The sequence below is a fragment of the Patagioenas fasciata genome, chromosome Z, assembly GCF_037038585.1.
Source record: "Patagioenas fasciata isolate bPatFas1 chromosome Z, bPatFas1.hap1, whole genome shotgun sequence".
NCBI lineage: Eukaryota > Metazoa > Chordata > Aves > Columbiformes > Columbidae > Patagioenas > Patagioenas fasciata.
In genome coordinates this window covers 9,950,389-9,973,744 of record NC_092560.1, presented here as the reverse complement: position 1 = coordinate 9,973,744, position 23,356 = coordinate 9,950,389, and the positions used below count along the sequence as shown (strand labels likewise).

The 23,356-nt window shown below is 41.2% G+C and overlaps 1 protein-coding gene across 4 annotated transcripts in view; it reads left to right on the top strand.

Annotated features, from left to right (window-relative positions):
* The window catches only part of PLPPR1 (phospholipid phosphatase related 1), a 131,796-nt gene that overhangs the window by 27,122 nt on the left and 81,318 nt on the right, over positions 1-23,356 (top strand). For 2 of the 4 annotated variants that reach the window (XM_065861626.2, XM_065861627.2), the window contains exon 2: positions 263-344. The exons of the other annotated variants lie outside the window; for them this stretch is intronic. The gene's annotated coding sequence lies outside the window, so the exon portion shown is untranslated. The remainder of the gene's footprint in view (positions 1-262; positions 345-23,356) is intronic. 4 annotated transcript variants of the gene reach the window in all.

Below are 23,356 nucleotides of genomic sequence, written 5' to 3'. Positions count from 1 at the left end.
TTTCTAGCTTTTTTTCGCCATGCAGAAGAGACATTTCCAGCTTTGCCGAATTTACAAGTCCAAATCCATAGTATGTAAAGCATAGTACTCCCATTGCATTGCTGTTGTTCAGACTTCAACAGAAAAAACCCACAGAGAACTATCAAATCCTCCATAAAAGGGCATTAATATAAAACCAGTTTTAAGATGTCTGCCCTTGCCAAAAATATTTTAAAAAATCTGTGTTATCTTTAATAAATTCTTTTTTTTTTTTTCCTTTCAGTGAACACTAAAACGTATTGGAGATTGCTCTAAAGTGAACCAAACAGAGCCTCAACCTTCGGTATTTGTGCTAAGAGATCCAGGTATAACTCCAGTTATTTTTGTGAAGCTGTCATTGATTTTAGTGGTTGTTTTGTACCATAATTGAAAGGCATAATGTGACCTGGAAAGAGTAAGTTACAATCTTGCTATGGCTAGGTGTAGACAGCTGCCTGATCTTAGGCTGCTTGTAAAAAGCCCAATACCAGACCTGTCAATCTTGTTCATGTCAGAGCAGTAAGCAACTGTAATCTGTTTAGTTTCCATTTCAGGTCCCACCAAAAGAAAAGCAAAGTCATGCAAATGTCCATTTAAATTGTGTTTTGGACCCTCTCCCTCTCCCTCTCCTCTCCCTCTCCTCTCCCTCTCCTCTCCCTCTCCTCTCCCTCTCCTCTCCCTCTCCTCTCCCTCTCCTCTCCCTCTCCTCTCCCTCTCCTCTCCCTCTCCTCTCCCTCTCCTCTCCCACCTGCAGAATCAACATTTTTCAATGAAGAGAACATCACTTAACTTTCTCATGTTCAGGCTTGTACCAGCACCAATAATACCTATACAACACCTCCAGTAACAAGAACATTCTTCTTATAGAAGAATGGATCCACAGCTATGTCTCCTAGTTCTTCAAGAACCATCCCTCTTTTATGTGTCTTACTGATTTGCTTGGAAAGAAAATCTTCTTACTTTGTATCATGGAAGAGATGCAGTGCAACTAGCATAAGGTTGCACTTGTGGTTTAAATGTTTTTCCAGGCAAGTAACTATATTAGCTGAGAAAGAGTGGGATTTTTGACAGACAATGGCCCTACTCTTTTGTTTTTGCAGTTTCTGTAATGTGACTTAATAGTTTAGAGCTTCCATGTTTGTTTGTATTCACTTCAAGACTCTTATTTTGTCCAAGGTGGCCATATAATTTTCAGGAGTGCTTACACTGCTAAACTTCAGAACAAGCAATCACAGTAAAAAAAGTCCTTGAGCATCAGTAAGAAGCAGGAGAAAAGCTACATGCTTTGTGGACCTCTCTAAAGAAGAAATTGCTTGTGATAAAGAGGCAGGATGGGTTTATGGTACTAGACTGAAATACTCATCTTCCCTTTGGAAATGAAAGAACTGGGGAACACATCACCTCTGCCTGCTCCCTCTCAGGACAGGCCTTAGACTAAAAATCTCACCAAGGTTTACTTAAGAAACCACAGAATCATGGGTTGGAAGGTGAAAAGTCAAAGCTCATCTAATCCAACCCCTGCCATGAGCAGGGGCATCTTCACCCAGATCAGGTTGCTCAGAGCCCCATCCAGCCTGACCTAGGATGTCTGCAGGGATGGTTCATCCACCACCTCTCTGGGCAACCTGGTCCAGTGTTTCACACCCTCAGTGTAAAAAATTTCTTCCTCAGGTCCAGCCTGACTCTCCCCTCCTTTAGTTTACAACCTTTACCCCTTGTCCTGTCATGACAGGCCCTGCTAAGAAGTCTTGTCACCATCTTTCTTATAGGCCTCTTTTAAGTTTTTCTTATATGTGCTATGTGCTATCACTCAAGATGATCTGCTGCATGACCTTCCCTGGCACCCACGTAAGACTGATAGGTCTGTAGTTTCCTGGATCCTCCTTCCAGCCCATCCTGTAGATGGGCATCATATTTGCCAACTTGCAGTCAACTGTGACCTTCCCAGTTAGCCAAGATTGCTGATAGGTAATGGAAAGTGGCTCAGGGATCACCTCCACCAGCTCCCTCTGCACCCTTTGATGTATCCCATCTGGCCCCATAGACTTGTGGGTGTCCAAGTGGTGTAGCAGGTCACCAGCCATTTCCCCTTGAATTATGGGAGCTTCACTCTGCTCCCCATCCCTGTCTGCCAGCTCAGGGGGCTGGGTACCTGGGACACAACTGTTCTATTAAAAACTGAGGTGAAGAAGGCATTTAGTATTTCAGCCTTTCCCGCATCTTCTGTCACTATGTTTTCTCCCGCATCCATCAGGGGATGGAGATTCTCCTTAGCCCTCCTTTTGTTGCTGATATATTCATAGAAACATTTCTCGTTGCCTTTTACAGTGGTAGCCAGGCTCAGCTCTAGTTGGGATTTGGCCCTTCTAATTTTTCCCCTTGTTAACATCATAGCATTCTTGTATTCCTCTTGAGTAGCCTGCCCCTTTTTCCAAAGGTTATAAATTCTCTTTTTATTCCTAAAATCCAGCCACGGCTTTAAATTCAGCCAAACTAGTTCTCTTTCCTGCTGACTTGCTTTCCAGCACACAGGGACAGCCTGCTCCCACACCTCTAAGATTTCTTTCTTAAGGAGCACACAGGCTTTCTGAACTCCTTTGTCCTTCAGGACTGTCTGCCAGTGGACTCTGCCAACCAGCCTCCTAAACTGATCAAAGTCTGCCCTTTGGAGGTCCAGAGCAGCAGTTCTGCTGATCACCCTTCTAACTTCTCCAAGAATGGAAAACTCAGTCTTTCATGGACGCTATGGCCAAGGCGGCTTCCAACAAACACATTGCCTCTGAGTCCTTCTCTGTTTACAAATAATAGATCCAGTGGGGCTCCTTCCCTGGTAGGCTTACTAACCAGTTGTGTTAGGAAGTTGTCTTCCATGCACTGCAGGAGCCTCCTAGACTTAGTAAGAAGACCTACTCTCCAGAGATTGCAGAGGAGGTGATGAAGCTGGTCAGGGGTCTGGAGCACAAGTCTTATGAGGAACAGCTGAGGGACTGGGGCTGTTTAGTCTGGAGAAAATGAGGCTGAGGGGAGACCTTGTTGCTGTCTTACAACTACCTGAAGGGAGGTTGTAGCATGGAGGGTGTTGATCTGTTCTCCCAAGTAGCAAGTGATATGACCAGAGGAAATGGCCTCAAGTGCCAGGGGAGGTTTAGATTGGATATCAGGGAAAAATTTTTCCCAGAAAGGATTGTCAGGCATTGGAACAGGCTGCCGAGGGAACTGGTGGAGTCACCATCCTTGGAGGTGTTTAAAAGGTGTTTAGACAAGGTTCTTAGGGACGTGGTTTAGTGCTAAAGTTAGGTTAGGTTATGGTTGGACTCAATAAACCTGAGGGTCTCTTCCAACCAAAATGATTCTATGATTCTAAATACTGAAAGGCCACAATAAGTTCTCCCTGGAGCCTTCTCTTCTCCAGGCTGAACAAGCCCAACTCTCTCAGCCTGTCCTCCCAGCAGAGCTGTTCCATTCCTCTGATCACCTTGGTGGCTCCTCTGGCCCCTCTCCAACAGGTCCATGTGTGTCCTGTGCTGAGGGCTCCAGAACTGGACACAGGACTCCAGGTGGGGTCTCACCAGAGTGGAGCAGAGGGGCAGAATCACCTCCCTCCACCTGCTGCCCACGCTCCTTTTGATGCAACCGAAGATATGGCAAATTAGTCATTCATAAATGTGAGATTTGTGCTCCCCTCTGCCAGGGGAGATTCCATGTTGTGGCTTTCTCTAGCCCTTTATTCCAGCCCCAACTGCCGCATTGTGTCCCTTGCAGCTTGGTGGCACTGCTTTGCCTCAAGTACCACAAGAGGAAAGTACATCTCAAAATACACTCCTCTGTGCTAACCCTGTCCCCCAGGAAATGTAGTGCAAGCCCCCTGTCCACATGCCCACCCCTTCTTGGCTTTTGGCTTCAGGTGTGTGTTCATGCAGGCCAGTGCAATTCCCTGGTCACTGCTGCAGTAATACCATGCAGATGTTTCAGTCCTGCTTCTGCGTGTGAACTTGAATTTGTTCCCCATGCTTACATTAAAGCTGAGTAGTTCTGAGCCAGGGCTGCTAAATGGAAAAGTGGAGAAATTAGGGTTTTGTAGATTTAAGTATGGTTAACATAGTCTTTCATGTTTCACCTCTATAAGAAAAAAGAACATGTAAGCTACACTACCTTCATTTTAAACCATGGGGAATCTTATCCCACTGATTTTGTTGGAAGCATATTCTAATACAATATCCCAGGGCAGGTTATAAATCCTTTATTTCGTTTGTGCATAGTACAGTGGATCTTGTGAATGGTACTTCCACTGGAATTACCTGCAGTTGGGTAAAATACCTTTGATGGGGTGGATAAATTATATTATGGCAGGAGGATAACATGCAGCAGAATGACTGTTCTGAGAAAACAAAAAATATTACATTTTGAAAATGACAAATTTTACTTCATAGCCTCTTTGGCAACTCTGCAGGGCAAGCAAATCCAGCCAACAATGGCATCTGCTGCAGAGCTGACAATGCAGCTCTCACAACCAGGCACTGAATCCTTTCACGATGTGTGGATTAGGTGCCTGATGCTTTTTAATATTTTATTAATAAAGTAGAATGTACGATATTGGGAATTCTTATACACCGAAACAGAGCAGTTTACACAATGCCAGAAGTAAAGCATATTTCCAAAGCAAAAACCCAGTAGAAGACAGAGATCTGCTAAGTGAAAATTCTGTGTGAGCTGCACAGATGGCCCAGTTCACAGCAGCAGCATGATGGGGACAATACTGTGTTTCCTTACGGTGCAAACAATGATGACAGCCTTCTTCAGTCCTGAGACCAGGCTGAGGAGCAGCCCTGAAGGGGCTCCCACTGCAAGCTGGGAGATGTGAGCAATGCAATCAGTGCAACATGAACGCTTGCACAACACAGGTGTAATTAACATATTTTACGTTTATGGACCTTGTTGATGAATTGTAATGATGAATTGCAGTTCAACCAATTTCCAGGAACCTATAATGCAGCAATAGTAAGCAAATCTGTAAGACTGATTTGTCAGTCGTCTAGCCTTTGTCTGAGGAAGTCAGACTTTGGCAGTGTTCTGTACACTGTAGTCTCTTCATAATGAATATGCTTTGGGCACTGTGCCAGGATTTAATTATTCAATAAGATGAAGTAGAATCCTATCTATTTGTCCTGTTTATGCGTCAAAACTCATCCTTTCATTTTATTTTCCCACATGCCAAATGAAATTTAATATGTGTTGTTATCTGAATATAATACTACAGTTTCTGGTATTAAATTGTACAAAAACATTTGCAGATAATAAGCTCATTGCAGACTGTCTTTGAAACGCCTTAATGGAAAAAAAAAAAAAAGGAGGTCTATTGTTACTAATGGGTACAGGCAGAAAGAAAAAAAAACATGTCTCATACTATTGAACTAACAGGTGGCTTAATAGGGCCATGAACTGAAACAGGACAGACTAGAATACATTGATTAAAAATCAGCAGTTTCAGTCAATACAATACCTTGGGGGCAACATGGTTTGTTTTTGCTTTTAACTAGAATGGGGCTTTACATTCTTTACCAATTACAGGTTTACTTTTTTTTTTTTAGAATGCAGAAAGTTGCTGACACTTGAAAACAAACCAGCGCAGAGCGTGATCTGGATGCACTCTGTGAGAAGCTGCATTCTCTAGCTTCAGTGCAGCAATTGTTGGTCACAGTTAATCTGAGCTGTGTGGTCGCGAAATAACTGTCAGTGTGTGCAGGCAGTGTCCTTATCTAGTGCACACTTTGCAAAGATTTATTTTCTTTTGTTTGATGGAGAGCACAGCAATATAATTTTCACAGAGCATGAAGGACCTGAGTTTTATTCAAATATGTGGGAGTGTATCTGTGAAAAAATTAATCCCAAGTGATTTAAGCAAATAAATTGATATTATGTCTCTTAGTCAGTTTTGGCAGTACCTTACTCTATAAGTGGTTCTATGAAGATTTCCCATTGTCTCCAGTTTTACTCAGGATGTCACAGTCTGGCCATTACCTGTTTAGACTTGAGTATTTGCAATAGTTTAGGAATACAGTGAAATTAGCGTTTTATACCTTGATCCCCAGTGTAACCTGTCCTGCACTGTCACCTGCCTTTAGTTCAGTAGTTGCACAAGCAAGATGAATTCTGGTCATCTAGCTGAGGAGAAACAGAGAGAAAATGGTGCAGTTCCATGAGATGGACAAAAAAGCTACTGATCCAAGTAGCAAGATAGGCTTAACTGGACCAGAAAAAGAGAGATTAACTGTGTGAGGCTGCTTGGTTTTGGGGTGTGTTTCCCCCCCCCCCCATAAGTTGATGTTGAGGCATTTTGGAAAGGAGTCTGTGAATTAAAAAGAATAAAAATCTGACTGCAATTTGGAGGCTGTGTAAGAGAGAATATATGCTCCATATCTGTGTTTGTCCTCAGTATGATGAGAATTTTTTTCAGCCTGAGTGAGGGTTTCTCTTCATGCTGTCACAACTTGCCTTTCAACTTTGGCAGCTGTCTCCAGTGTGTCAGACAAGACAGCAGCAGTCACGTAAACAGGGTTGCAAAGGACTTGCTTTCTCTGATTTTTTTTTGTTTTGTTTTTGATCGTTTGGGGTTTTTTCTTTGTGGTTTTGTTTCTGTTTGTTTTGTTTTGCAGCAATGTAACTCTGCTAATGGGTCACAAGAAACCTCGTGCTCCAATAATGTTGTTGACTACTCTGAATTTTCTACTACAATAGCTTGGGAAATAAAGGCCTCTCACCATTCTCTAAGAGGTCTGTGATGAAGAAAAAATGTTTGTTAGTCTTCACTATGCTAAAACATACACAACTGCTTGGCTGGACTTCACTCAGCTTTATGGGAACTGGTTAGCCATAGCCTAGCTATGTAATGTGCTTTTCCTTTTTGTGTGAGGGATAACAGTGTATATCTAGCTTACAGAATTCCTTGGACAAGTTTATTTAGAATTACAAATACTGAACTATAGAAAATAAAATGTCACAAAGCTCAGAGCTGAAGTAACTTCCCCGAAGTCAGTCACCTGTGTGCCATTGTAGTGCTGGGTGTAGGAGCAGATACCACCTTTCCAGAGTCCCAATCTGATATCTCAGTGCGTGGAAAGAGCCTTTCTGACGTGCATAGCGTTGATTTAGAGAGCATTGACCTCTGCTTGCAGAGGTGGAAGCCCTGTGCATTAATTTGTTTCCTTAGCAGCAGCAGCAGCAGGTGTCCATCAATTGCACAGACCGGAGGATTCAAGACGGGCAGGAGCTCCCAGAGGCTGCTGTTGCTGGACGGGCAGCATAAACAGGTGACAGCCTGGAGATACTTGGTTTTGTTGTTTGCTAGTTGGGTTGTTTTTTATCCGAATGGGTTATACAAAATGTGCCAGCTCAACCGTTTCCATGGAATGCCAAGCAAGTCAGAAAGCAGAAGCCTTAGTGTGACAAGAGGGAGTGGTAAATAAATGTGTTCAAGAGCTTCTTCATCAAGTGTCAAACATGTACGGCTTACGGATTATTCATTTTCCTTTGTCAAATGTAGACCTGCTTTTCCAAATAAATAGCCACTTCTTTGTACTGCAAGGGAAGATGGAAATCTGAACACTATGATATTTAGCAAATTCCACTGGCTTTTCTTTCATGAACAGAGAAGACATCTCTCAGGATAGCTGAGGCTTGCTGTCTCTCTGCTTCTGGAAACAAAAATGCCTCCAGTGGAGGTCTTAAGAACCCTGTTCCATTAAATCTAAAACATTTTAGGAGATACATTGGCATCAGTTAAGCTTTTATCATTATATTTTACAGTTGGTCACTCCTGAGTAGGGATCAAGGGAGAAAAGAAGTCTGTGTGAAGTGAAAACATGATCCTGAACTTCTAGACCTGAAAAATGGGCTATTTTAAGAAAATTGCATATTGAAAAGATATACAATTTCTAATGCAGAATGGAAACACAAGTTTACTGATTTGCCAGGATACAGTATATTGTTTGGCAGTCCTATTTTTTGATCTAGTGTATGGATGTTAGAGAATCCTAGCTGTCTTACCTCTGTTGTACTGTTGAGAGGGAAGGGGAACCCTAATTTTAGATAGAGAATCTTCTAGCTTAGAAAGGGTAGGAAATCACACTATGGAACAAAGCTGAAACACCAGTATTGTATTTAAATTGTATTGAATTTATTTAGAATTTTATTGTATTTAATGTGAAGAAAATTCCTTGGGTAATACAAAGTGAATATAAGTAGAACAAAAATACATAGATATCTCAGAATGACAGTTCTTTGTTGGAATTACTTATATATAAAGCAAAATGCTAAATCAGATAATATTTTCAGGCCATTTGATTTTCAGTGTAACTTAAAATTTAAAAAAGTCAACCTTCTTAACCTCCCTAAAAATGTTTAAATATTTCAGTCACTCATAAGAGTTAATAGCTAAATTTGCTTGGTGTACATATTTTCATATAGGAACCCATCCTTTGAGTTCAGTCTCATGTTATCAAATGAGAAATGGTAAAGGGTTGCAATTAATTCTGAGTAATGTGTCCTTAATGTTGTCCCACACCTGAAGTTTAAGCCTTGTACTGAAGCTGGAAAGTGTGGATTCTAGCTGTAGAATATTTTAAAAGATTAATTCCTTTTGTTCTAAAGTTGTTAACTACAGTGTTTCCATGTTTATTGCTGAGTTTCTTACACTGTTAGCAAGAGGGAATTTCTGGGAAGCTCCACCCTGCCAGAAGCAGTTCTTTCTGGAAGCACTACATGTAGGATTTACTTGGTGTGATTGATACTTTGATCAAGTATATTCTCATCAGCTGACAGGTATTTTCTACAGATGAAACAGCATTGTTGGACTGAATATAGCCCTGTTGTGACAGCTGTTTTTCCAAATGATTTCAGCAGGCTCGGGAAATGTCTGTTGTGCAATGACCTGCACAGTCAATGGCATCCTTTTCAAAATGTCAGCATCTGTTTCAGACCTGAAAAAACCTTTGTGTTCTAGTTCCAGTTGCATAACTAATAGAAAAGAATAGAATTGTTGTTCAGAAATTCCACTTGGTAACAATGGTATGACTTTTCAAACTGAAGTGGCTTAAAACAGTAAAAGGGCGCAGCACGTTGCTGTATTCGGAAGCGATTTACCAGGTGTGTGGATGCAACTGCTCTGATTTTTACAGAAAATATTATTAAAGATTGATGAACTCCATCTAATTTCTGTGTCCAGTGGTTCCTAATTTAGTGAGCTGACTGAAAGTGTAGCTGCCAGGAGTCAAAATTTCTTTTTCTTATCCATTCTTAAGTTTCTCTAGTACCTGACTAATATAAACTTGCTTATTACATCCTCTGTATCCTATTTAGGAGGGAAAGGTGGTAGGTGCTACGTGGCTACAAATGAAGATAGTTATTTGACGGATTTGTGGTATTGGTTGTTACCTGCTTGCCTAACAACCACATCTGGAACTGAGTCTTTGAATTTGCATATGGTGACTTAAGATGCTAAGTGAAAAATCTTACATCCTTGTTGTTCTAATGAGATATCTACAAAATGTTTATTATTTACTAATGTCTGCTTAGTTGCAACTGTTAGAAGCAAGTCACTGATATGAATGCATAGGATGGAATGGCAGCTAGCATATTCATTTTTACAGGCAAGTATGCCAAAAATCTCAATTTGTTTCAGAGCTTTGTAGTTTCTTCTGAAATAAGAACAAGCTTGGAATGACATTCAATCTGGTTTGATTTTTGGTGAGGACTGTTTTTTCAGTCACTGTGTTCATTGTATTTTTTCAACTGTTATCTTTTGCACTTTACTAGAGAGCTGTGATTTAAGGAAAGGATGCACAATAAAGGTGGAAAAGGTTAAATAAAAAGTTGGCAAGTGAAAGACATTTTTCAAGAAATTTTCTGTAAAAAGTGCCCAAAATGTAAATATTTTTTTCCACACTGGAAAAGAATTGCAGACTTTCCAATTTCAGATGAAAAATTGAGGAAAATTTCGTGAAATCCCATCCCAAATTCTTCCCCATGTTTTTCTTGGTTTGGAAAACTTTCTGGGCACTACTTGAGCTGTGCCGACTGCTAGTCAGGAAATAAAGACTAGCTAGAACTTTGTACCAGGACAGGCATGGGGAAGGAGGAGCATCAGGTTCATCCAGCTGACATCTGCAGGCTGGCAACTCAGCACATGAGCAAGTGAATGCCCTGTTTGTTGGAAATAAGTGTAACAATACTCTGTGGGGGACCTTAAGGAAGAGAAAGGCTGTATTTACAAAACCTCTAAGTTGATTTTACTTGCATTCATTCTCTCGCAGTTTCCAGGTACTCATTTTCTCACACGCATGTGTTTGCAGGCACCAAGACCTACATTCCCAAGAAGTCTGTCTGGCACCACTGTGAGCAACACAGAGGACAAGGGCAGCCAGTGTTTGATACTGGGTTACATCCCTGAGATCCTTCTGGGCTAGAGACAGCACAGCACATTTGAGACAGGTCTTTCATAAGCCTTAGGAGGTGGCATTTACTGTGGAACTGTCCTGCGCATCAGGATTTTGCTTCCTGTGGTTTCATTAATCTCAAACAAGGTTGCTGCTCATTGTCTGTTCTCCCTTGTTTGTTTGGAATGTTTTTCTGTTTCTGCAGTGGTGTGTTGGAAGGTAATTCCTCAATTACTGGAGTAATGGCTTAGGCAGTATTCCTCAGTATTCCCCTGTTGCCATCTTCCTGATACGGGGCTGGAGGTCACTGGTGCTGTGGTTGTGTCATAGTGCAACCTTCTGGGCTTGGCAGGCGCGATGTGTTTCCCACTTTTACTCCTGGAATTCATGTCCACTCTTACCAGTACAGGGTCTCCTTTTGTTTATTCCTGTCCATCCAGATACACAGATTTATATTCTTACGTTATTCATACCAACCTTAATGCTTCTGTTACACGTCCAGATACGCCCAGTCTAGATGGCCGTCCCGCAGCTCTCAAATTACTGCACTACTTCTCAAACTTTTCTAAATCAGAGCATTAAGTAGGTTGTTTCCTCCCTCCTCCCCTCCCTCTCACTTCTTTCTCATGGTATAATCTTTCTCCAGGAAGACCTTTTCAAAATGTGCTAATTTAACAGAGTGCTGTGCCTGGAGCTCTGAAGGCGTTTTACAGCTCTGACTTCTGAAGTATCCAGATCTTAATTTACTAGAGCGTGCCCTGCACTTTCAGCTATGTCAGCAAAACAGAAAAAAGGTGAATACATTTAGAAATAAGCTTCTTTAATTTATTTTTTTTTCTAATTTTCATGCTAGTGTAGTGGTGGGGTTCCGAACTGGGACATGGGAGACACGGCTCCTGCTCCTCGTGCTGCTCATCTCCTAATGGGAACTGTTGTTCAAAAATTAAGAATTGTACTTATTACTGTTGTGATTTGGTATGATTCTCAAGTGTCTGTAAAATTAGGAGAGAAACACTTTGCGTGAAACAATTAACCTACTCTAGCACTTTTTTGTTTTCTTTTTAATTGTGAAGTGCCTTTTTCTTCATGATGGTCCTTGCAAGCTTCTAATCATATGGTGAGGCAGAGAAGTTCTGGAGATTGACCTTTCTGGAGATGTACATTATTTCTGCTTTGGGTCTTCATTTGTTTCAGGGGATTTATTTCCATTTTAGAAACAAGATTTTAAGAATTGGCTTTCTCGTTTCCTTAATAAATTGAGTGGTTTTTGCAAAACGAAGTCTTAATTCTGACTTCAAGAAGATTTTGGAGTCTTTTTGTTTAGGTTTAGGTTTGGTTTGGTTTTGTTTGTAGTTTGTTTGTTGGTGGATTGGTTGGTGGGTTTTGTTTCTTTGTTTGTTTGATTTGTTAGTATTATTGCAAGATAAATGCTTGGAACATATGGGAAAGAGCTGATGCTGAACGTTTACATTACTCCCATGAACATATGTAACTCCCATGTTGGATTTTATTCTGAAAACTTCCAGAGTGATGAAGCCTCCTTTCTAAATGAGCTTATGTGTCTTGCATGAGAGGGCTAATATTACCTTAAGGATCTTTAAGAACTTATCCCATTTATGGACTTTTTTTTTCTGTTTAAAGCTTTATCTGAAGTTTGAAATCAGCTGGAGTCTTCACTGTGTCCTCATGAGTGTCAGACCAGCAATGCAGCAAGCAAGATTTAGCACGCTCCGAGCAAAAGCAAGAGAAAGAGAGTCGAAAGTTGCTCAGTGACAGGTTCTTTGTATTATTAGACTGCTATAGTGTGCTGTAAAACTTGGGATGGCAGCCTTTGCTCAAAGAAGGATCACGTTGCTTTCATTAATGTGCTACAGGGTCTATGAAGGCCTACTTTATCCCAGGTAATATGTTATCTGCTTTGTACCATTTGTGACATTACAGGTGCAGTTGCTCATAAAACATCATGTCCTGTTCCTTCAGTGCATTGGTACAAACACAAAATAACTGCAGGTGTCAACATGCTCATTTTACAGTTGTGTAATGTAGGTCTGAATTACATCTACAGGACAGAGGCTGCAATGTGAAAGCGATAATATAAATTGAGAGCAAGCTCTATATTTTGCAAGATTGTGAGCTTTATTTAGAGCAACCGGGGCTGAGGAGACTTACACAGTGTAGTCTCTGCATTTGATACTAGCTCACAGGCTTTCTGCCTTCTTGAGGCAAATACTTTTGCACTGTCTGAATACACTAGGTGTAGAAATCAGTACTTGAGAGAGTGAAGTTTGAAAGATTACTACACCCTAATGAAAAGAAAGTAGTAGGAAAAAATACCATTGCTGATGGCACGCAAATGAACAACATTTGGAAATTACACTCATTATTGTGGCAAACACCTAAAAAAAGCACCCGGCCTTTTTACAATCAGCACTTTGTTGTGTTTAAAGGACCTCTCCATTTAGAAGTCGTGCATAGAGACATGGAGAAAAATAGAGCAGAAGTAAAGACCATTTAAGTTATCCAAAGAAGCATATGGTAACCTGTCTGTATGTAGCAGTTCTTAAAAGCAAAACTGAAAAGCCCTGTGAGTCTATTGACAGTCTCTTTAATCTTACTTCCATTGCTCGGTCGTATGTGGTGTTATATAGTTCATTGAACAAGAGAGCTTCTGTACTGATTTTCTGTAATCTTCTGTAAAACACACCTTATTATTCTAATTCCTGTGTTTCAAATAGCTTTTTTCCCCTTTCAGTTACTCCTGAGACTATACAGATCTTACTAATATTAAGTAACTTTGTCTCAGTTTAAATTGTGAAGTCTTAACCCTTTATTCCTACTAAAACAGTCTTCATTGTTGGTAATTCATCGAATAAAGATATTATGCCTCTCTGAGAACAAATGAGATAAGTTGGAAGTCCACTGAGTGCAAAGAATCCAGCGTTTCTGTGTGTAAATACTTCTCCTTGGCACATCTAATGATAAAGGAAAGGAAAATCTGAGAAAGGCTAGTAGGTTCCAGTTTCGCTTTCCCAACAGTTTTGCAGTTTTCTCTATTACAGAGCTCTATTTTTAAGATTATTCTTTGATTACCGGTCTGATCTGGCAGTGAATGTCTGTCCTTAGCTTGAAGAAGGCTGTATTTCATGCTGAGGATCAGAGCTGAAGTGATGTGGAGCTCCTGCAGGTTCTCCTGGCATTGCCTCAGTGCCCGTCTGTTCATACCACATGGCCCAGCATTTGGCATATGCTACCTTGGCTAAATAAACTCCTGAGATATACAGCGTGGCTTCAGAAAACAAGAATCATTTGTGAGATATTGGCTTTAAAGTCTCACACATTGTAGTTTTTAAAATAACAAGCTTGAGGGTGTATTTGCTTACTGGCAAGTCCATGTTTTGTTTCTGTCTTCTAGAGGGGGTTCCGGTGCATGCACAAAACCGACATGACTGACTCTTTAAGAAGGTGTCCAGCTTTCTGTTGCTGACAGTGAGGATTGTAATAGTGTTAAAATGGTTGTTGTCAGTTGCAGTGTGATGGGAAACTCAGTTCCTTGCAAGGCAGAATAAGTTACATCACCGCCTCTCTGAATGTGTGCTCAAGGTGCCAGATTCATGACTTTATGCTATAGAAGCCTGCATAACGCAAAAAAAGGGATGTGTTTAACACAATGGTTGTTTGTATTAGAAATGTATTTAGATGTTTTTTAGCTTGCTGCAAACCCATAAGCTGGAAAAAGAATACAAAGCTTGGCTGTTACTGAATCTGATGGTAATTTGTCTTTTTGGCTTTGAGTAACTAAGGTAGAATTAGGCGTAATAGATCATTTGGTTTTGAGGCCTAAACAAAAGCAGACTTCTAGGATAGATGTGCTATCAAATACATAGGTGTTTTGCCTGCCAGTTTATCAGCAGAAATGGGCAGCAACTGCTATGAAAGGGTTTCTGGTTTCCACTGCCGGAGAGCATTCTCCAAAACATGAGTGTGACAGATCTCTCAGTCTCCTTGACTCAAAAATACGAAATCAGAATGCTGCTAACTGCAGGACTGAAAAATTAGGGAAACAACCTTATCCCCAACTCTTGGGGACTCATTTGCGGTCTGTGTTGTCAGTAACCATTTCTGTGAGGCAGGGATGGCAGTCACCTGAGGTCATGCCTCTGTCAAAGAAGTTGGATGGGCAAAGGGTGTTGGGCTTTTATTGTTTCTTTTCATATGGGCAAAATCTAGAGACTGCTTTGATGTTTGGCAGACTGGTGCCTTGCTTATTCAGTGTCAAGAAAATAAGGAAAGATGAAGGGGTGGAGGGATGGGAAGAGGGGAGACAGGAAAGGAATAAAAGCCAGAAGAGAGGGAAGAAGTGTGTTTTCAAGTGAGAAAGGAATAATGTTAATAGAAATAAATATAATCAATACAAAGAGTATTTAGAAAGACCAGGATGCATGGCATATGTGGAGTTCTTTTCTATGTTTTGGCTTTGTTTGGTTTTGTTAAAGCATTTCAATTGCTGGCAGTTACAAAACAAATTCTCCAAGGAGAACTGTTACACAGGAGTAGAACAAGCAGAGAATTAAAACCTGGTCCCAGAGGTATATAGCTTCCATTTCACTCATCAGGGAATAGCAATGGGGAATATAATATGCTTGGGGAAGGTTGAGTTGTTTTCTGTGTTTGCTGTGATGCTCAACAGCTAAAAGAGGTAGTCTTTTTCACTGACTTTCGAAGCAAGGTAATAGGTTTACAAATACCACCCAGAAGAACCTCTCCGTTAATCAAAACTACCTTTGCAAGAACAACTTACTCTTTTAGAAAGCAATCCCAGGGTTTATTTGTTTTTATTTTAACAGCCCTCCCTCTGCTTCCTAGAACTGAAGTGAATATGAATCATAAAATATTCATGCTAAATATAGGCAGAAGGCACATTCACCAATGCAACTCAAGGTTTACTGAGCTTATGCTTATTATTGAGAACCTGTGAAGTCGTAAATATTAAACCAAAAGACATTGAAAGAAATGCAAAAAACTTACTATTTGGTGGACTTGGAAAACCTTGTTGATTCACAGATAACATGCTTACACCCTCAAGAGGAAAGTGTAAGGAAGGAAAGAGAAAAACTTTGCTTGTATGTTCAGTCTCATATTTCAAAAGTGAGAGCTTGTCCAATCTTCCAGGGGTTTTTGTTGTTGTTGTGATGTTTTGGTTTTGTGGTTGATTTTTTTTTTTTTTTTTGCTAATTAAAAAGGATTTTACCCACAGCAAATTTTAAAAATGTTCCAGCTGAAAATTGCAATGACTGTTTTGAAAACAAATGCAGGGGGTTTGAGTTCCTTCTGCCTTTGGCTTCTTTCCTCCTTTTCTGTGGCAAGCACACAAAAAACATGCTCTCTGTCAGCTCAGGATAGTAAAAATGGTTTTAGAAGTCCAGATAGCTTCTGTTCAAAAGTTCTGGTTTTGGAAAGAACACTTTTGCACTGTTAAATTCGTGCTAACTTTAATGGCACTATGTCATGGCAGTCTGTTCTCTACTGTTTTACCTGATCTAATTTTAGGCAAGGTTTCCTCATGGCCATTGCGAGGACGTTTTGCAGTCTACAGTGTGCAAGCACTTACACGTATTCTATGCTTGCACCTAGAAAGACAAAAAAAGGAAAGCGTGCAAAGAAAATGTAGCTGCTACAAGTCTGAGACTGACAAGAAGTTGGTTTGTTTTACCGTTTTATTTCACTCCCAGTGTAAGAGTCATCAGTTTGAACAGCACTGTTTAGTTCATTGCCTCAAGGAACAGATATCAGTGTCTTCAGCCTGAGAAGTCTCTTTTGTATAGGTCAGAGAAGTCTATGATAGTAACATACTCATTTCGTTTGGCTTGGAAAATAGCACATTTTAAACCATATTAAGCTTATCCAAACTGAAGGTAAAACAAAGGCATCTGCTCCCTTAAACTTGCAGTGATTTTAACTAAATCATTTTCCCTTCATGCCATAAGTTTGCTGGTCTGTGTGCAAACAAAATAAAATTTTATAAGACTGTCTGGGTAATGGGACTTATTTTCTATCTTTTTTCCTACTGCAGTGTCATACTAGCAAGTCAGGCTGACATCCCCCACCACACCTCCAAGTTAGACCTTTGTGATTATCATAATACCTAGAGGATAGCGGGTTTTGTGAGTAAGATGCTGTTTTGGTAAATGTGGATGAGAGAACGAAGGCATTTGATTTGTATAGAGATAAACAGGATAATAATCATGTTTCACTCCAGTGGTTTTAAATCAGCTAGGCAGCCTGTTCTTGGCAGCTCATATCCTGAGCTGTCTTCTGCTGTGTCTCAAAACAAAATGTCATTTGTGGAAGTGGTGTTAAACAGCCATTCTTCTGTGCATGCACCAGCACTGAACTTGTGTGTGGGGCTGGTCAAAACAGCTGAGCTCCAACAAAAACACTTCTGATTGCATTACTGTACCTAAAAAACAAAAAGGCTTCCTGTGTTGCACCCAGTGAAAGAGAGATGTAATATGATCCAGAGGAAAATGCAAGCATTTCCATTCTTCTAGCCTCCAAGGGCCATGCGTGTAATGTCTCGTGTGGATGATAACGTTATACAAAATGGGTTTGCAGAATTATACTTCATGCTTGTCTTAAAGCCTTTGCTCCCAGAATGCAGTGGTTGTGTAATTCCTGTCCTATGCACAATGCACTCAACAAAAAGCTCTGTGGTAGGAATATGTGCATTCCAAAAGCTCAAAGAACAGGAAAAGATGAATCAAAGAGTATTATATAAAAATAATAATTTTCAAGTAAATATTGTAAATTTTTAGCATCTCTCTCATGATTTTAGAATGCCTGTATATTTTGTCATTTCTTAACTAAGGGACCTTGAAAGTTGTCTCCAGCTTCTTTTGTCCCATTTCAAAGTTCTTCTAAAATATTTTGATTTATAGATTATCATCAAGTTTCATGACTTAGGAACAAATTCAATAACAACACCAACTAAAACAAAAATTGATTTGGAAAATGCATAGGAGAAGACATTTAAATCAAAGATAAAAATTACTGAGGTGAGAACATCACAGTATCACAGTATCACAGTATGTTTGGGATTGGAAGGGACCTCAAAAGATCATCCAGTCCAATCCCCCTGCTGGAGCAGGAAGGCCTAGGTGAGGTCGCACAGGAATGTGTCCAGGCGGGCTTTGAATGTCTCCAGGGAAGGAGACTCCACAACCTCCCTGGGCAGCCTGTTCCAGTGCTCTGTTACCCTCACTGAGAAGAAGTTCTTTCTCAAATTTAAGTGGAACCTCTTGTGTTCCAGCTTGATAGTGTTGGGTGTTGACGGTTTCATCTTGGGCTGGCTTGGGGTTATTTTCCTACCTCTCCAAACACAGACAAATATTTTCCCTTTCTTTCTTGGTCTGCAATTTGACATTACATCTGAATTTGTTCTGTGTCATGTTTCTCTGTTGTTTCCTTGTAACGCTGATAAACTGGGCTGCTTTTACGTAATTGCCCAGGACCGTTCCTGTGTTGTTTACAGCCCTGGCAGCTCCAGTATCACTCTATGCCTGCGATTTAAGTCTTTGGTATCATTCTGCAACTGTACTGCTCTGTACTGTGATTTTATTCTAGGCTCATAGATAGATTGCTACACACAAAATAATTTAAGACTATTAGTTGCAGAAATATACCAAAAATATTGTAGCAATAGACGTTGCACCACACAATGTCACAAAGCTGAGCTGAAGTGGATTGGGGGAACAGTTACCTGGTTGTCACCTGCTGAGAGAGCTAATGCGAGATAAATCAAAGCTCCAGGCTGGTCAAGACAGAGCCAGAGAGGACTGGAGGCCTTGCAGAGTTCATATAAATCCTGTGGCCTGTCACTAGTTACAGCAATATCACATTTATTTGGCTACACTTCTCCCTTTGGTTCTGTAATTCTAACTCTTTGAATTTATTCTTCAAGCTGCATGTTATCATTATAGTTATGTATTCCTTGAATTCATCCTAAGCTTATGGATTTACTGGAAATTTGTGTAGATGTGTTACATGCATGTTAGGACTTTACTAGTACTGTGTATATTTTCATGCAGTTTAGTGGGAGACCCCTTTCTCCCTAGAGGGGCATTGACTAAGGCTCATAGCAGAGCGATTGGACTGGATGATCTTTGAAAGTCCCTTCCAACCCAAACCATTCTATGATTTTATGATCTGCAGAAGGCTTTAAATGGCTGTGGGGCTTACTTTGCATTGTAATTAATGTGGCTACTACCATGGCAACAATAGTATGCAGAAAGAGTTGGTAGCCCTTTAGCTTCTAACAGAGATGAGAACAGTTGTACATTTATTTGTATATCCAGTGAGAGATTACGAAATGTCACACTAAATGCCTGATCACTCCAGTTAAAAGATGCGAAAAGGCTATTACCTCATGTGTATGAACAGCCATTGCTCTGATGCTGGTGTGGTTCTTGTGTTTGGTATGGTTGGCTAGATGTAGCAGTTGCAAGCATGCTGAAATATTTCCAAAGTTTTCCATGCTAGAAATATGGGATGTATTAAACCTGATATTTCACACAACTTTTCCTTCTTAGATTCCATTCTGCTACTTCTCACTGTTAACGGCACACTAAATACTTCCATTTGTTTGTTAGAGGAGACACGTTGTTTTGCGTCTTGGGGCTCAAGTATCTCTTTGAAAACAGGTCCTGAAATGAAAAGATCCTTTTAAAAGTAACTCTCAAGAGAACAAAGCTATGAAGTAATGTATACTTCCAAAATACTTGAAAACCACTGTCATATGTCCCTCATTGTTTATGGAAGCTGGCTATGTTTAGCTGTCACAGATATTCTCTGTTTTATGAGCAAATACCTCCTGTTGTGAAAACTGTTGTATTGCTTATCTTGGGACTCCTTTATGCCAATCATTATTATTGTGGGCTTTACTCCACAGAACCAAACTCATTACAGTGGATCTCTTCCTCCCCACTGTCATCCATCTCTCTGTCAATTTCCTGCTGATTCTCTTCCTTGTGCCAGGATGTGCGGGGAGGTGGGGTCTGGAGACATTCCAGTTTTGTCAGTAGGAGCAGGTAAAAACATCGAGCTACTCTATATGAGCAGAGGTCTTCTGGGTCCAGTTTATATTTGTCAGCACTGAGAGCATGGTTGCACACTCATTAATACCAGATCAGTGCACTGTGGATTGCCAAGCAGTGGCAAATTCGTCTGGGTGAGGTGGTGGGCCTATGACTGTGATTCTGCTGAATCCGCTGAATGCACAATCTGACTTTTCTGTGGCTTTTTGGCAGCTGTAAGAGGGCAGGCAATACTTGATTCAGAACACAGCCTGCAAATTTAGTTAATCAGTTATCTTCCTTTTAATAGTTCTCAGTTATAGCTATGCTAGTGCCTGAACAATGCATTGAGACACACAGCTCTGATACCCTTGATCCAAGTACTGAGAGACTGAAAGCTGAATTTTTAGTGACACTGAGCTGTTGCTGAACTCTGTTATTTATGGTGGCTTTATCCCTGCCTTCAGTCACTGTACAGTTAGCTCAGCAGCACTTTGAAAACTTCAGCCCTGGACATTTTTATGGCAGCTGTGCTCTCTGCAGAGATCATTAATGTATCTGACTGCAAGGGGTGCAGAAGCATCTCCCTATGGATGTACCTGTCATTGGCAGAGGAGGGCAACTATTTGGGCTGTGTTTGGCCACTTTTAAATGATGACCTGGTGACCATAAAGTAAAAAATGTCTCACAGGCCCCTCGTGTGCCTGATCAGCAGATCTTGGATGACTTTTGCAACAATTCCTGTGGAGAAGTGGATGCAGGCTAAAGCAGCTTTTTGTTTTGGAGGAGTCAGGGTCATTCCCTGGTCTGTTGGCAAAGGTGCCAGCTATCACACAGGTGTTGGTTGTTTCTTTCTCCACTTACAGGTGCAAGATGCATAATGGTGGCTTTTAAGCTAAGCTGTGGCCATGTTGTATGATTGATGCCTTGCTTTATAATTGGGGTGGTACAACATTGCATGGTTTCACTGGAAGCTCCAAGAAGACACTTGCAGCTCTTAGGATCACATCATCTATTGAATAATCCTAATCATGATGGAGTTATGAATAGATAATTGACATGTGACATTAACGTCTAAAAGAGTGAGCCTACATTTAGGAAATACTGACTTAAACTTGTTAAGAAATAGTAAAGGGGACCTGCTGCAGCTCTTAATGTGCCCCATTGTATCCACTGCCAGTGACAAGCCACAGACTGAAGTAATTTCATTAGCTTTGAGGTTTCAGTTAGGCCAACAATAGATTCCTGACTCTCGATGTAAGGTGTATTTCTTTGGCGCACATAGATGGCACAAGTTCAGTGAGTTGGTGGAGAAAGCAGGCAAGCCATGCTGTGGGGCCTTCATGGTGTGCTGGGGCATCACTGAGGACCAGGTAACGTGTGTGCCTGCAGATCTGATGGGTATGTCACATAAAATGTCGTAACTGATTTTTGGGCAACTTAGATGGTAAGCAATCACAGGAAAAACACAGAGGAGAGAAAACATGGTCTTCATCTCCTTGTCTTAATCTGGCTGAAACTCAGCCTAGGCAAATATTGGTTTAGTTAGGTGTCAGTCTGTGCAGTGTGAGCTGATAGTCTGACAAAAATAGGTGAGAGTGAGCAAGGTGGAGCCAGATGGAAGCCCAGCCTTAGCTGAAATTGATTAAACAATGGTGTTGGAGATGCAAATCCTGAAAGAGAAGGTGCAGACTTCTGAGACTGTGAAACTAAAGTGAAAAAGTTAAGTGCAGCACTGAGGCAATGTGATGCCCAGCCACAGCTGTTACTAAAGCACCTTCCAAAAGGGATGATGGGGTGAACAAAGACCTATGGTTTGACCTAGTTTAACCCAGTCTTTCACTCAGAGGTACAAGAGGGTCACAAGTCCCAGCACTCCTGTTAACTGCATACTGGGAATCTTCAATGCAAATTTTGGTGCACCCTTTACTGCTGTAAAATGACAAGGTTGAGGAAGAAGGGAAGAAAGAAAAAAGTGCAATTGGAAACATACCAAGTTGTTACAAAACTAGTGAGCTGACCCCGGAACTTTAAACAGGTTTGGCTGTACAATTAGGCCCTTTAAATAAAAATATGGGCACTGAATGGCTTCAGAAGGAAGATTTTACTTACCATGGCTAAACAGAAGATGCTGCACAAGCTTCCACTACAGCTTCTCAGTGGGTGGCTGTAAAAGCTGGGTTAGATATATCCCCTGTAGCCATCTTCATTCTGAGGAGGTGGATTGACTTCTCCTAGCTTTAAAAGGAACATCAAAAGTTGAGAAGTTACATTGGAGGAAAGAGTATGTGCCAAAAAATAAGCATATTTGTGTCACAAGAGATGTCAGGCTCTGTCTGTGGTCTTCTAAACCAGTGGTTTCCAAAACAGGGGCACACATGTCAAGGGGTGCAGAAGAGTGTCCACTGCAAAGAAAATATTTTTGTACCATTAATGAATTTTTGGAACAGTGTTTATTTCATCTTCAGCTCTTCCTTTTTAATTTCTGTTTTTCTACATGGTTTATAATTCACATACTATATTAGTACAGTAGTACATGTATATGATTTATAAATTACATATATTGAGGATGTGCGCTCAAACTTTTTTTTACTGATGTGAGTTCACAGTGACGAACTTTGGAGAGTGAGGTTATAAGAAGTAGGTGTGGACAAGACCTGCACATCGATCAGGCTGCACACAGAACAGCTGTGGTGAATGGTCTCGCCCAGGAGGGCATCTGATGTTAGGGCCTATAAATATGTGAACAACATCACCTGAGGCAAAACCTTGGTAAGAGAAATAGGCGTGTTTGGCAGGAAAATAAATTATTGTAAGCTAAAGAAAAATCCTAGGGCTAGGAAAGACAAAGCGGCAGTACAAGCTGCTGCCTTTGCAAACTGACTTCCCACCACTCTAAGGAAAAGTGGTGTCAGAACTGTGTGTGGAGGAAAAAGGTTGTGGCAGGTACCTTTGCTTAGCATGAAGCTTGCAGGGGAAACTGAAGCAGTGGAATGGTGCTTCAGTACATGTCATATTGGGTCTTTTGGTGGAGACCGTGAGAGCCTGGCCCAGGTTGCCCAGAGAGCTGGGAGATGCCCCATCCCTGGAGACATCCCAGACCAGGCTGGATGGGGCTCTGAGCAACCTGATCTGGGTGAAGATGTCCCTGCTCATGGCAGGGGTGGCACTGGATGAGCTTTGAAGGTCCCTTCCAGCCCAAACCATTCTATGATTCTATCAGTATAAGGAAAAAAGTAAAACATGGTGCTACCAACCTCTCGGTTTCAGCCTGCAGCCATGTCTTGTCTTTCTGGGGCTTGGACAAAGTTAAAAGGTGGAGACTGGGGAAAGTTTATGGCTCTGGTAGAATTAAGGGTTCATCAGAAGTTAAAGTGCTTAGTAGCTGCTGTGTATTTTTTGGTCTATTCATACAACAGAAGATGCTGGATATCGGGCGCAGACAGTGATATCTGCAGTTAAGACAGCTATTTGAAGGAAGCAAATCACAGAAGGGAATGAGGGGTTAAAGGCTTGGTCACAGCAGGAGCAAACAGAGGAAGAAGAGCTGCACATACAAGTAGAAGGCAGCAGGGTGCTGCAATTGCTGAGGCACAGCTGCAGGACCACGCTGGCTGCGGGGAGCAGCCTGGGCGCTCAGTCAGAAGGCAGGTGGTGGGCAACACACCGAAAACAGCTCAGTCTGAACCATGCACTTGCTAAGGGCTGGCGGGAGCCTGGATGCTGCAGAGAGGCCTCAGTGTGAGGTGCAGTGAAAGCAGGAGTCTCCATCGTGGTGTGAGCTTCACGTGAAGAGGAGTAAGGAGTAAGAAGTGTGGCATTTGTGGCTCCTCTATCATG